Source organism: Erinaceus europaeus, chromosome 16 (genome assembly GCF_950295315.1).
Source record: "Erinaceus europaeus chromosome 16, mEriEur2.1, whole genome shotgun sequence".
Lineage (NCBI taxonomy): Eukaryota > Metazoa > Chordata > Mammalia > Eulipotyphla > Erinaceidae > Erinaceus > Erinaceus europaeus.
The window spans coordinates 6051626-6067127 of NC_080177.1; positions in this window are offsets into that span (position 1 = coordinate 6051626).

Below are 15502 nucleotides of genomic sequence, written 5' to 3' on the forward strand. Positions count from 1 at the left end.
CAAGCCCCACCCCCACATCACCCTCTTGCAGGAAGCAAGCTTCACAAGTGTTGAACCAAAGTTGTAGGTGTCTCTCTTTCTCTTCCCCTTTCTATCTTTTCACTCCTTAGTTTCTCCATGTCCTATTAAATAAAATAAACAAATAGTAATAAAAAGAAATACTGGGGGTCAGGCCCTGGCCCACCTAGTTAAGCACTCATAGTACAAAGTGCGAGAAATCGTGCAAAGATCCCGGTTCGAGGCCCTGGCTCCCCACTTGCAGGGGGGGGCGGGTCACCTCACAAGTGGTGAAGCAGGTCTGCAGGTGTCTTTTCTTTTTTTTTTTTTATTGTTGTAGTTATTATTGTTGTTGTCGTCGTTGTTGGATAGGACAGAGAGAAACGGAGAGAGGAGGGGAAGACAGAGAGGGGGAGAGAAAGACAGACACCTGCAGACCTGCTTCACTGCCTGTGAAGCGACTCCCCTGCAGGTGGGGAGCCGGGATTCGAACCGGGATCCTTATGCCGGTCGTTGTGCTTTGCGCCACCTGCGCTTAACCCGCTGCGCTACAGCCCGACTCCCGTGTCTTATCTTTCTATTCCCCCCTCTGTCTTCTCCTCTCTCAATTTCTTTCTGTCCTAACAAAAAAAACCCTTAGCAATAGACTTAGCAATGACCAAATAAGAAACATTTTTCTCCTCTCCACAAATGTTTCCTCCAGTACTTGATACATTAAACACATTAAACAACAGCATCCCATTCTGATCACCCTGTGAACTGTATACAAGGGGTAGAGGAACTGGCCTGTGCAAGTCACCGCCTGAGGTTCCATTATATGGCCACTAGAGGGACCCTTCTCAGACTTCAAAGCTGTCAGCAGAGGAGGGAGAGGGAGGGGGGGAGGGGGAGAGAGACAGAGAGAGGATGTTTGTCAGGGCTGGGGATTGGGAAGGTAGGGTGCTTCCAGGCTTGATGACAGCCATGATACTCCAGAGCAGGTGGGAAAGGGGGCTGACCTGGATCAGAGCCTCGAGTGTTACTCAGGCAAATGGAATGAGGTCCTGGGAGCAGAGGGAGACGGTGTGAACTCTTGTCTTACTGCTCTCTCTCATACTCTGTGCAAACCCAGGGAAATCAGGGAACTGAGATGCATATTTGAGTTATGATGCAAACCCTTTGCTTCCTTTTAAAATCAGTGATTTAGTAGTGATGGACAAGATTGTACAATTCCATACAATTCCCATCACCAGAGTTCCGTATCCCATCCCTTCCATTGGAAGCTTTCCTATTCTTTATCCCTCTGGGAGTCTGGACCAAAGATCTTTATGGGGTCCAGAAGGTGGGAGGTCTGGCTTCTGTAATTGCTTTTCCACTGGGCCTGGGCATTGACAGATCGATCCAGACCCCCAGCTTGTTTCTCTCTTTCTGTAGTGGGAAGGGCTCTGGGGAGTGGGTTCCAGGTTCAAGCCCCAACACCCCACCTGTAGAGGGAGGGAGGGTTGCTTCACAAGTGGTAGAGCAGGTCTGTAGGTATCTCTGGGTGTTAAAATTTCATGTTTTTTCATGTCATGTTCACATTTTAAAGGAATTTAAGGCTGCCAGGTGCTATAAAAAATTTCAAATGTTTATTAGTGATTTAGTGATTAACAAGATTGCAAGAAACAGAGGAACAATTCCATACAGTTTCTACTACTAGAGCTCCATGTCCCATCTCCTCCACTGGAAGCTTCCATATTCTTTATCCTTCTGGGAGTCTGGACCAAATTTCTTTCTGGGGTGCAGGAGGAAGAAGATCCGGCTTCTGTAATTGCTTCTTTGCTGGATGTGGACAATGGCAGGTGGATCCATCCCCCCAGCCTGTTTTTGCTTTCGTTAATATTTATTCTTTTTGTTGCTCTATCCATCGTTGTTGGATAGGACAGAGAGAAATGGAGAGAGGAGGGGAAGACAGAGAGGGGGAGAGAAAGACAAGACACCTGCATCACTGCATCACTGCTTGCGAAGCGACTCTCCTGCAGGTGGGGAGCCGGGGGCTCCAACCGGGATCGTTATGCTGGTCCTTGCGCTTTGTGCCACTTATGCTTAACCCGATACCACCCCACTCCCTGTTTCTTTCTTTCTTATGGCTGAGTAATATTCTATTTGTGGGCATATACACCACGCTCTACCTACCTCTTAATCCATCAGTGGATTCTTGAATTACTTACTTTCCTATATGGGCTATTTTGAATAGTGCTGCACTGAATCTGGGGGTGTGGCTACCTCTGAGATAATCATCTTAATGAGATTTGTATATGTACCCAGGAGTGAGCTGTTGGATCAACCGGTGATTTTAAGGAAACTGCACACTTTTCCATAGTGGTTGCACCAATTTACATAGCTGCCAACAGTGTACAGACATCCTTTTCTTCAGATTCTCATCACCATTCCTCTTTCCTGATTTTACACACACACACACACACACACACACACACACACACACACACACACACACACCAGCATACTCTCTCTCTCCACCCCCTTTCTCTCCAGTAGTGAAGCTTTCTCCAATGCAGTGAGGGTCAGGTTTGAACCTGGGCCTCATCTTTCTGATAGTAACTATTTTAATAGGTGTGAGGTGTTATGAGAGTGTGGTTTGGTTGGTTGGCACTTTCCTGATGACCAGTGGTGTGGAATCTTTTTTGATGTTCCTATTGGCCACCTGGCAACTTCTTTGGAAATGTGTTCGTGCAGTTTTTCTGAGCATTAAAGAATCTTAAAGAATCGGGTTACTATGGTCTGGTCTCATTTGGGTTTGGGATGGCTCCCTTTTTTCTTTTTCAGCTGTCATCATGCTTGTTGCTGGGGCTTGGTGTCTGTACAACATTCATTGCTCCAGGTGGCAACCCCCTCTCCTTTTTTTCTTTTTTGATATGATGAGGATAAATTGAGGTGCAGGAGACTGGGGGAGGGAGGGAGACCGGAAGCACCCCTCTCACTATTCCAAGCCACCCTCTTTCTATTTTTAAACTTTTAAAAAATATATTTTTTGTATTTATTTCCCATTGTGTTGCCCTTTTTTTTTTTTTTTTAAGATAGGACAGAGAGAAATGGAGAGAGAAGGGGAAGACAGAGAGGAGGAGAGAGAGAAAGACAACTGCAGACCTGCTTCACCGCCCGTGAAGCGACTCCCCTGCAGGTGGGGAGCTGGGGCTCGAACCGGGATCCTTAGCCAGCCCTTACGCTTTGCACCACATGCACTTAACCTGCTGTGCTACTGCCCAACTCCCTAAACTTTTTTTTATAAATATTTTTTCTTTTTATTTACTTATTCCCTCTTGTTGCCCTTGTTTTATTATTGTTGTTATTGATGTTGTCATTGTTGGATAGGACAGAGAGAAGTGGAGAGAGGAGGGAAAGACAAGAGAGAGGGAGAGAAAGACAGACACCTGCAGACCTGCTTCACCTCCTGTGAAGTGACCCCCCTGCAGGTGGGGAACTGGAGGCTCGAACCAGGATCCTTACACCAGTCCTTGTGCTTTTTTTTTTTTTGCCCTTGTTGTTGCTATTGTTATTGTTGTTATTACTGTTGTTGTTGGATAGGACTGAGAGCAATTGAGAGAGGAGGGAAAGACAGAGAGGGAGAGAGAAAGACAGACACCTGCCGACTTGCTTCACCGCTTGTGAAGTGAACCCCTTGCAGGTGGGGATCCAGGGGCTCGAATCAGGATTCTTAAGCTGGTCCTAGTACTTAGAGCCATGAGTGCTTAGCCCACTGTGCTACCCTGGCCATATTATTTCTAATGTGTGCGCCCAACTGGCAGTACCACCGCGTGGCTCCTGCAGACATTTTCTACCATTCCATGGATCGTCTTTATTTTGTTGTCTTCTTTTTCTGTGCTGAAGTTGTGGTTTGATATAGTCTCGCTTGTGAATTTTGTTTTTGCTAAAGCTTTTTATACTTTAGGTGACATACTTTCCCTGCCCCCCCCCAAAAAAAGTGCCAACTCTAGTATTGAAGTTTGTTATTTTTTAAACCAGTGCACTGATCAACTCTGGCTTATGGTGGTATGGGGGACTGAACCTAGGACTTCAGAGCCTCAGGCATGAGAGTCTTTTTGCATAACCATTAGGCTATCCACCCCATGCCCTTAAGATATATGATATATATATATTATATATATATGTATTAGGAAAAATGATTTTGAGCCCTTGGATCTGCTAAATCAGACCATAGCTTATCATTGTTTCCCTCTGTGTTTTTACATACTAAGTTTCTGTTTATTTATTTATCTTACTGTCATCAGTTATTGATGGGGCTGGGGTGTCTGCCAGAGACCATTTCCTATCCTTCCCCACCTCCTCTTTTTTTTTTTTTAATTTTCTAGGACAGAGATAAATAAAAGTTTTTTTTTTCCTCCAGGGTTATTGCTGGGGCTCCGTGACTGCACCACAAATCCACTGCTCCTGGAGGCTATTTTTTCCCCTTTTATTGCCCTTGTTTTTTTATCATTGTTGTGGTTATTATTGTTGTTATTGTTGTCATTGTTGGATAGGACAGAAAGAAATAGAGGAAGGGAAGACAGAGGGGGAGAGATAGATAAGACACTTGCAGATCTGCTTCACCACCTGTGAAGCGAATCCCCTGCAGGTGGGGACTAAGGGGATTGAACTGGGATCCTTACACTGGTCCTTGCACTTTGCGCCATGTGTGCTTAACCCTCTGCCCTACCTACCACCTGATCCCAAAATTAAAAGTTTTTTTTTTTCCTACTCATGACCACAGAATGTAAGCTCAGCTCTACAGGGATGCAGAGGTCACATAGGCTCCTAAGCTGAATATGCGCCCCAGATCACATTAAATCGATGGGGTTTACAGTCAACAATATTTATATACCTTTCCCATATTTGGGAGCTACTCTCTTCCCTGATCCAGCTTTCTGGTCCTTTTTCCAGCCACGACATCATCTCCCCAGACAATAACTTGGATCCACCTGCATACCAGATTTCAGGCTCAGGGGAAAAAAAAACAAACAAAAAAACTAGTATAGTCACAGGCCCTTTGGAATATAACTAAAATATGCCGACTAGCTATCCACAAAATGGAGGAAACACCCCCCCCCCACACACACACACACACACACTCTTCATCTGTGCTATTCCAGCCTTTAGGTTCATGATTAGTCAACAATTTGTTTGGCTTTGTATGTTAACTCTCTTTTCAGCCACCAGGTTCCAGATGCTAGCATGATGCCAACCAGACTTCCCTGGGCAGACAACCCCACCAATGTGTCCTGGAGCTCTGCTTCCCCAGAGCTCTGCCTCACCAGGGAAAGAGAGAGGCAGGCTGGGAGTGTGAATCGACCTGTCAATGCCCATGTTCAGCGGGGAAGCAATGACAGAAGCCAGACCTTCCACCTTCTGCAACCCACAATGACCCTGGGTCCATGCTCCCAGAGGGATAGAGAGTGGGAAAGCTATCAGGGGAGAGGGTGGGATACGGAGATCAGGTGGCGGGGATTGTGTGGAGTTGTAGCCCTCTTATCCTATGTTTTTCCCCCCAGTGTCTCCTTTTTATAAATAAAATTTAAAAAAATAAAAAATAATAAAAAATAAGTTTTTTTTTTTCCTGTGTATTTGATGGTTTCTGGTCTAACACCCTCTCTTTGATTCATATGGAGTTGACTTTTGTGCATGGTGATGTGTGGCGGTTCTCTTTTTTTCTCCTGCATGTTTCAAGTTAAATTTCCCCAGCACCATTTGTGAAAAAGACTCTCCTTTCCCCAATGCCTGGGGTCCTTTTATCAAGAATTAATGGTTTGCAGATGGTGAGGTTCTATTTTCAGTTTTTTCTTTATGTTTAAGTTGAATCAGCTGTTGCAAGAACTTAGAATCGAGGCTGGTGGGAACTGGGGAAATGACGCGTCTGGTAGCACACCAAACCTGGATTCTTGAGGTTCTCAGTTCAATACCCAGCGTAGTATACACTAGAATCATGCTGTGGCTTTTCTGTCTCATGGGCTACCCCCTCCTCCTCCTCTCTCATGTGCAATCACTAACTATTTTAAAAAAAAAAAAAAAACAACGTTCAGGAGTTGGGAGCGCAGCCGGGAAGCATCACGAAGCATCACGGTTCGAGCTCCCGGCTCCCCACCTGCAGGGGAGTCGCTTCACAGGCGGTGAAGCAGGTCTGCAGGTGTCTTTCTTTCTCTCCCCCTCCCTGTCTTCCCCTCCTCTCTCCATTTCTCTCTACCCTATCTAAAGATGACAACATCAATAACAACAACAACAACAACAACAATAAAAAAGGGCAACAAAAAGGAATATAATTAAAAAAAAAAAGTGCTGTGACTAGACAAGCTTCGACACAAACTGCAGCTCCAGAGATGTAAAGACGACCTGACATTTGAAGTCGAGCCATTGCTTTCCAGATAGAGAATGAGAGGGAGAGGAGAGGGAGGCAGGGAGAGGAGCAACACGCCAAAGCGCTGCTCCACTGGGTGTGCCCGGTGGACTCAGGGCTCCACAGAGCTCTACTACTACTGAGCCGCCTCCGGGTCCACGTTTCCTGGCGGTGGGCGGTGTACCTCTCTACCGTCCTCGGAGCTTCCTGTCTCGTGTTCCTCTGTGGTACTGAGGGTTGGACCCAAGCACTTCTACCTGGTAAGGACTGTGCTCTAACAGGTGAGTTATTCCCCTGTTGATACTGTAGAAATGTCTTCATCTTCTGTTAGAATTAAAAGGGTGACACCCACTCTCACCTTTTAATTCTAACTTTCCCACAATGAGAAAAAAATTTTTTTTTTCCACATCAATAAATTTGCTTTTTTTCAATCAACAGAACACACATCCACTTTACAAAAACAAGACTATGAAGTGACTGCAAGACTCCCGACTGCTTTTTTTTTTCCCTCAGGATTGTTTTCAAGAAGTGCTGGACGCTGGACTCAACAGCTTTGCCTATGTTGTTATTTTAGTGATTTGGCACGCACTGAAAATGACTGCTTTGTTCATATGTTAGCACTTGATCTGTGTCCACATTTTTTGAATGCAGAAGACATTCTCTTGGTTAAGTAATATAGGCCATTTATCTTCTACAGTATACCCAATTTAAAAAATATCTTTATTAGTGACTTAATATTAACTGCTCCTACCACCAGGGTTCTGGTGGGAATAGGGTGTCCTCGTTTCCTTCATTGGAAACTGCAGTGGTTCTCCCAAAGTCACAGATATGGGCTAAAATTATTTATTTATTGGATAGAGATAGCCAGAAATCAAGAGAGGAAAGGGGAGATAGAGAGGAAGAGAGACAGAGAAACACCTGCAGCTCTGCTTCACCACTTGCAAAGCTTTGCTCTTTAGGTGGAGGCCGGGGGCTTGAACCTAGATCCTTGTGCATTGTAACATGTGCACTTAACCAGGTGTGCCACCACCGGGCCCCTCTTGACTATTTTTTAAAATATGCTTTTATCTTTTTAATTTTTTTAAATTATTTTTATTTGTTGGATAAAGATAGCCAGAAATCGAGATGGGAGGGGGGGAAGATAAACACTTGCAGCCCTACTTCATCACTTGCAAAACTTTCCCCCTGCAGGTGGGGAATGGAGGCTCAAACCTGTGTCCTTGTGCGTTGTAACATGTGTGCTCACCATGACCCAGCTCCATATGAGCTATTATAGTCAGGGGTGGTGGTGGGGGAACCAGGGCTTGAACCTGGGTCCTTACACACTGTAATGTGTGCTATCAACCAGGTGTGCCACCACCCAGTCCCCCTCCTCTTCCTCTCTAAGTCACACCTACACCTATTACTAATTCTGAATTTTTCCTCTTCTCTCTCAGGGACCTGATGGAATGGGGTGGGGTTCAGAGCCTTCTAGTCATCTCCCCCTAACATCTTCCCCTCTCTGGGAGTAAATACCCCCAATTCATTTTCACTTTCTCACGATAACTTCAGAGGCAGCTCCCTCTGAGTGATCCATGCCAACCAAATCACATTGCTGTGTGGGCCTATCTAACTTCAGAGTTACTAGTGACGACTGTAGAATTCTGTGACATCAAACAATGAGCAACGTCTTCTCATGACATGGTCACCCTTGAGAACAGGAACCAGAACCAGTAGGTACACACAAGAAGTTCTTTACTGAAGCACTGAGAGCAGATACGGATTAACAGAAAGGTTAACAGAAAGAGGCACGTGGGCACAGGCACAGGATAGGGACAGAGGTTAGATGGCCTCGCTGGGGAACAGGCCTAGAGTCATCTCACTGAACATCTAGACTTCAGAATGGATCTTGTCTTAAGGACGCGAGTCTACCTGAAACTCTTCCCAGGAAAGCCAGTAGGGTGCACCCAACGAAACACTCCATTGGAGCTCTTACAGGGCCTCTGCTGGAGCCGCTCCCAGTGACAGCTAAGAGGAGGAAAAGCCAATGAGAGCTGTGCTGGGGGCAGGACAAAGGGAACTGGCTTTTGGCCACTCAGTGACTGGACAGGGGCTTTGGGAAGGACCCAGCTCTATGCAGAATGGCCTTGGCAAAGGTGAAAGCGATCCAACTCTGGAGACAATGGACGGTTTGACCAATGATAATGACACAGAAGATGCAACCAGAGAGCTCCCAAATTCTTGTGCACGACTGATTGCTTACATTACAGCCAGTCTCACCCCAGGATGGGATGTCTCAGGTGCTGGGCTAAAGTTTCCCCTGAGGACCTGGATGAAGAATCTCCTGCAGACTGGACAGGGAAAGAGGGATCAGATGTCCTCCCCTCAGGGGGAAAGGAACATAGATCCTAACCACAAAAATTAAAACAACAACAACAACAACAAAAAACCCACTTGTAGCAGCATCAAATGTTACCCCACTGTTTTCCAGTGGTGGGCTGCGAAAAGTCCACGTGGGGACACAGAAGAAGTCGCACACAGTGAGGGGGTCCAGGGGAGCTCCCATCATGGCCCCAGTGAGGGCGCAGAAGGGGCTATCCCCAGACCCCACAGCAGCTTCAACGTGAGCGAAGACATCCCCTGAAGAGATTTGGCGAAGGAGTTTGCTCAGCACGGGACAGAGAAGAAGAGCCTGCCAGTTTTTACCCAGGTGGCCACAAGAACATAAGACAGTGACTGGATTTGGGGGGAGTCTGGGGAGACTGAGCAGTGAGGATGAAGAGACTCCAGGAAGATGGCCCAGCAGCGTTTCTGTCCCCTCTTCCCCACGCTGTCCTGCATGCTGTCCCTGACCCCCCTCCTCACCGACCACCACCACTCTGTCACCCCCTCCAGTGAGGCTCCTTGAGGAATTCTTGAGCAGCATCACAGCAAATCCCCTGAGCCCCAAGCTCCCCCTAATGGGGGGGGGAGGCTCCCAGTGAGGGTGCAGGAGAGGACTTCCCACTGAATGCCATGGTGGAGCCCACGCAGAGGAAGTTCTTGGCGGTGACCTGTTGGAGCAGGCACCCAGTGACAGGACAAACAGGAGAGGACCCAGCTCCCGGCATTCAGACTCTGGGGACTATGGAGGCCTGGACCCATGGAGCTGAGGAGATGGCAAATGCAAACAGAGAGCGCCCCCAAATCCGTGTAAGAAGGCACCCATCTCATACCCATTGACTCACAATTTAAAGCTTCCCTTGAAGACCTGCATGAAGAGTCTTCCAGTGAGTTGACAAAGGAAGTGGCCCTATCACTTACAGGATGCCCTCAAAAATAGAGGACAGTGGACATTCCAACAAGACGCATAGTGTAAAGTTGACTGTAACGCCACCCAGTGGTGGGCTGCAGTGCCCCCATCAGGACAAAGAAGTTACCCACATCGAGTGAGGTCCCCTAGGTGAGCATTGATGGATGTTGCCTGCCTCCACCTTGTGCCAAGCAACCTCAACAGCAGGGGAGACGCCCCTGCCCCTGCCCCTGCCCCCCAAGCAGCTTGAGGCTGGGGCTTCCTAGGGATAGGACAAGGACTAAGGGTTCCCTAAGTACCAAGGTGGCCCCAAGAACAAATGGAAGTGATTGGATTCTGGGGAGTCTGGAGTTCTTGAGTATGATGAAGGCAAGAGAAGCCAGACTCAACAGAGCGCCCCAACGTGCCTCTGAAAAGTTGTCATCTGACGCCCAGTGTGACCACAATGAGAAACATTTGTTGTTATAAGAGCTTCCCTTCAGGGTGTGTATGGAGTTTTCTTAGCTACTGTTCCCAGGAAGAGGCCTCATAATGCACACGATGTCCTCACGAATAGGAGGAGCTTACCAAGAAACTACAAAAAAGGGGGGAAGAAGAGCCTAGTGGCTAGAGGGTCACCTCCCAGCTGCCCTGACAGGCCCATGAAGGAAGTGGCCAGTGATGGGGCAGAAGAGGCTCCATCTGAACTCAGGGAAACCCTTTGGCCAGGGGACAGGGTTTCTTGGGGACAGGACTGAGGAGGAGGCCCCTCTAAAGCTAAGGAGGCCTCAGCAAATAGTGACGGGTGTCAGGTTCTAGTAAGTCAGTGACTCAAACCATGAGGACACTGACACTCAAGACCCTGAAGGATGTACCTAACTGCTCGTGAAAGTCCTTCAGTTCAAAGAGTGTTTCCCCAGGAGTGGGGATTCTGAACTGCCGTGCTAAGTATTCCCTGGAGGCTTGGATGGACGTGATGGCTGCTGATAGTACAATGGAAGTACATCTGTTCAATGGCGTGGTGTCCTCAGGAATAGAGAAACTATGACAAAATACGAAGATCACAGTTTATAATGTCAGCTATCCACTTAGTCGTTCTCCTAGTGTTGGGCTGCGAAAAGTCCACGTGGGGACACAGAAGAAGTCGCACACAGTGAGGGGGTCCAGGGGAGCTCCCATCATGGCCCCAGTGAGGGCGCAGAAGGGGCTATCCCCGGACCCCACAGCAGCTTCAACATGAGCGAAGACATCCCCTGAAGAGATTTGGCGAAGGAGTTTGCTCAGCACGGGACAGAGAAGAAGAGCCTGCCAGTTTTTACCCAGGTGGCCACAAGAACATAAGACAGTGACTGGATTTGGGGGGAGTCTGGGGAGACTGAGCAGTGAGGATGAAGAGACTCCAGGAAGATGGCCCAGCAGCATTTCTGTCCCCTCTTCCCCACGCTGTCCTGCATGCTGTCCCTGACCCCCCTCCTCACCGACCACCACTACTCTGTCACCCCCTCCAGCGAGGCTCCTTGAGGAATTCTTGAGCAGCATCACAGCAAATCCCCTGAGCCCCAAGCTCCCCCTAATGGGGGGGGGAGGCTCCCAGTGAGGGTGCAGGAGAGGACGTCCCACTGAATGCCATGGTGGAGCCCACGCAGAGGAAGTTCTTGGCAGTGACCTGTTGGAGCAGGCACCCAGTGACAGGACAAACAGGAGAGGACCCAGCTCCCGGCATTCAGACTCTGGGGACTATGGAGGCCTGGACCCATGGAGCTGAGGAGATGGCAAATGCAGAGAGTGTCAGGGCTCTTATGATGCTCACCTCGCCCAGTGTCTTCTAAGATTAGAAAGTAGAATTGTTGGCCTCATGTTTCCTCCTGAGGACCTGTAGGAAGAGTCTGCTAGTGACTGGACAAAGGAAGGACTCCCTCTACTAGCATGGTGTCCTCAGGAGAACAGGGCAGTGGGTCTTGCCCTATGAATAAAGAAGACATATTGACCAAAGTGATCAATGGCCTCAGGGGTGGGCCACAGAAGTCCCAGCCAGGTAGAAGAACAAGGAATATGCATTGAGTGAGTCCACTGGTGGCCCTGTCACAGCAAAGCCAGAGAGAGGTTCCCTCTGACCTCAGGGCCACAGGGGTCTGAGACGCTCCCTGAAGACCTTGGAGGAGGTTAGTCCCTGGCAGGGGAAGGACAACAAGGGCCCATGCAGGTCCCCAGAGCATGTGAACAATTCTCAGTTGGGTTGAGCAGTGAGGATGTAGAGACTCCAGGAAGATGTCCCAGCAGCACTTCTGTCCACGCTGTTCACCACCCACAGCCACGCGCCGTCTCCCCCGTGTCACCGCGACACCCGAGAGGCTCCTTGAGGAATTCCTCAGCAGCATCGCAGCGACTCTGTGGGCCCCAGTTTCCCAAGTGGCCTTCCCAGCGACAGCCCAGAAGAGCGAGCTCCGTCTAGACACGGGAAACTCACCCTTTGAGGACCTGTTGGAGCAGGGGCCCAGTGACAGGGCTGAGGGAGAGGAGCTGGCCACCCCCAGAGTGACTTCAGAGGAGAAGACAGCACTGGCTCCAGGCCTTCCCAGAAGTCCATCCACAGACCCCAGTGGTGTTTGTGTGTGTGCGTGTGTGTGCGTTTGCATGCTGGATTTCCAGTGAACCAGGAGACTCCGGAAGAATGAGCAGGTGACGGCCCACCCACGTGCTGGCATGAAGCAATTCTTCAAGCACAGGAGGTGATGCAATTCTGGGTGGAGAAGAATGAGGGAGTTGACAGGCTAGAATTTCTCTCCTGGGTACTCTGGTTCAGGATGGCTTTGAGGGTCCCTGAAGGGGGACAGGGGTCTGTGCTGGTGCAGATGACACAGCTAGGCCAGTCTGCCCTGAGGGTCCCCTCCATCCCCAACTCCATACAGAGTCCTCCTTGATCACTGAGGCTGCCTCTGTTGCCGTGACCATCTTAGGGACTTGCTGCCCCTGGTTGGGTGCTGTCATGCACCATCAGCAGGGCAGTCACTCCACTGGGCACTGCCCTCCCCATCTGTGTGTCTGTCTGCCTGGGGGCCTGAGGAGACCCCTGTGTCATCCATGAATCCAGTCCCGTCTTTAGAGGCTCATCTGGGACCAGTCACCTGGGCAGGGCTGGGGGACTCAAAGTCTTGAAGGCCCTGTGTCATGTTACTCTTGTGGTTGGTTAAAAGACTTGGCAAGGAGGATGTTTCTGTGGAGCAGTGGCCCTGGCTCAGTGACTTCCATCAATGACCAGTGGGCAGTGGGATGTCCCCAGGCTTCAGGCGGCCTAGGGTAAAGTTCTGAAACCGAGCACTTGAGTCTTCAGATTATGTCTGCTTTCACAGGGTCTGGTAGTAGGATTCACATTATGGGGCTGTTGTGGTTTTAGTAAGTGGACTTAAAGATGTAGAAATCAGGAAAGAAAACGTAAGACCAAGTAAAGTTACTTGGGTCCTACTAAGTCTCGTATAGTCTTGTCCCTTGTTATGTTCTTCTCACCTCTTCAATCAAATGTCTGCCCATGTGGACGGCTGAGAAGGCAACCAGTTGTTTTACAGACTGTGGAAGGCCCCTACAGTCTGGAGTGTCCCAATGGTTTCCTCCCAGTGTTGTAAATCTTAATCCGCTATCCTCTGTGCTTCCCATATCAAGATAGTCTTAAGTGTGTTTCTCTGGCTTACAACTTCTAGAGAGTTTGGTTAACAGAGGAAATCTGGGATTTGAGCAGACAGTGGCAAACACTGCTAAGAATGTAGAGAGATGGGAACTCTTCTGCATTGTTGGTGGAAATGCAAGATGGTGCCACCAGTTTGGAAAAACAATAGGCTATTTCTTAACAATGTTAAAAACAAGATTACCATACAACCTAGAAGTTCCAGTCTTAAGTTTCTACACAAGAGAAATAAACCGTTAATGTCTACATAAAGACTTGTAAATGAATGTTCACAACTACATTACTTTTAATGGTCAAAAAGTAGGCATAGACCAAATAGCCCATCAAGTGATGACTGGGGAATCAACATTTGATATATCCACATAATGGAATATTGTCTGTCAGCACGTAGTGAACTACCTGTCATTGCTCAAAAAACATTGGATTGCCACGTGATTCATCTATCCGTCCTACTTTCACATGGTACAACATTGAAAATAGGTGTCTTGAAGAGATATTTGTATACCCATGTTCATAGCGGCATTATTTTCAATAGTTTAAAGGTGGGAGAAACCATAGTCCACTGAGGGAGGAATAAGCAAAGTGGGATTTATCTTTGTATCAGTGGCTACGACTATTTTACTGTAGCCAGGGAGATCTTTAACATCCTGCTATTTGCTTTATAACTTGGATGTCACAAGGCTATGGTACTATCTGAAATAAACCACCACAAAAGGGAAAATACTATAACTGATTCCACTTATATGTGATGTTGAAAGTATTCAGACTTCTGAAAGCAAAGTAGGATGATGGTTATAGGACTGGGGGAGTGGGAGCCTGGGGTGTATTTTTGTTTTGTTTTGTCTTTCCATGGTCTGAAGCTTCCGTTTTACAAGACAGGGAAGTTCTGAAGGGCTGTTAGGATCTAACCGTGTGACTATAGTTATGTCAGACCCGATATATAAGGCTGGTTAACATGGTAAGTTAGGACATGCATGCTTAAAGATTCAAGTCTTTATTTGAGAGAGAGAGGGAGAGGGAGAGAGGATCAGAGCATAACTCTAGTGCAGGTTGTGCCAGTGATCAAACTCAGGTCAGGCCCTCAGGCTTCAGAGTCCAATACTCTATTCACTGAACCACCTCCCAGAGAGGTGGATATAGGCAGAGAGAAATTGAGAGTGGAGATTAAGAGGGAGAGAGAGAGACACCTGCAGCACTGTCTCACCGATTGTGAAGCTTCTCCCTGCAGGTAGGAACCGGGGACTTGTACCTGGGTCCTCGCACACTATAATGTGTGCGCTCAACCAGGTGCACCACCACCTGACCCCACACATCTTTTTTTTCAAACCATTTCAAAAAGGGTGTTTCCCAAGAGTGTTGAGGGCAGGACGAGTGAGCTAGGTCACCTGGACAGTGCACTTCTCTGCCACGTGTGTGACCCAGGTTCAAGGCCTCCAACACACTGGGGGAAGCCTTGGTACTGTGGCCTCTCTCACTCTCTCTCTGTCTCTCACTCTCTGTCTAAAAAAGAGTACTGGGTGGGGGGATAGCATAATGGTTATGTCAACTCACTTTCATGCCTGAGGCTCCAAGGTCCCAGGTTCAATCCCCAGCACTATCATCCACCAGAATTGAGCAGTGCTCTGGTTAAAACAAACAAGCAAGCAAGCAAACAACAAACACTGTTGAGCGCACAAACAAATCAGAACAGAGTCATTTCTATCAAGCACTGTGATCCCCACAATATGTGCTAGGTGTTACTCCCTCTCCGACAGCACAAAGATGAAAGATATTCTGAAGGCAAAAACAATGAGCTCCTCCTGATTAGTTCTAAAGCATGAAAGAACTTGGTAAACAGTTGTTAAGTCAAAGAAAGTAGATATCGAAGACCCCACCTTGTATGATTTTCTTCAGGCTAGGCACATCTGTAGAGACTTGGAAAATGGCTTTGTCATTGTCTGGAGGTGGGGTGAGAGGAGAGTGGAGGTGCTCTGTGGAGGGCACTAACAGAGGTGAGGAAAATGGGCTAAAACTGGTCAGGTTTGTTTAACCGGCTAAAATGTATGATTTCACACCTGAAATAGGTCGATTTTTATCAGGTCAATTATACGTCAATAAAGTCAACAGAGGAAATAAAAAAGACTTGGTTATTGCCTCTCTCTTTCCACTCCACCTTTTTTTTTTTTTTTTTTGCTCAGCCCATCTCAGTCCCCCCCCCACCCCAACGTGACCC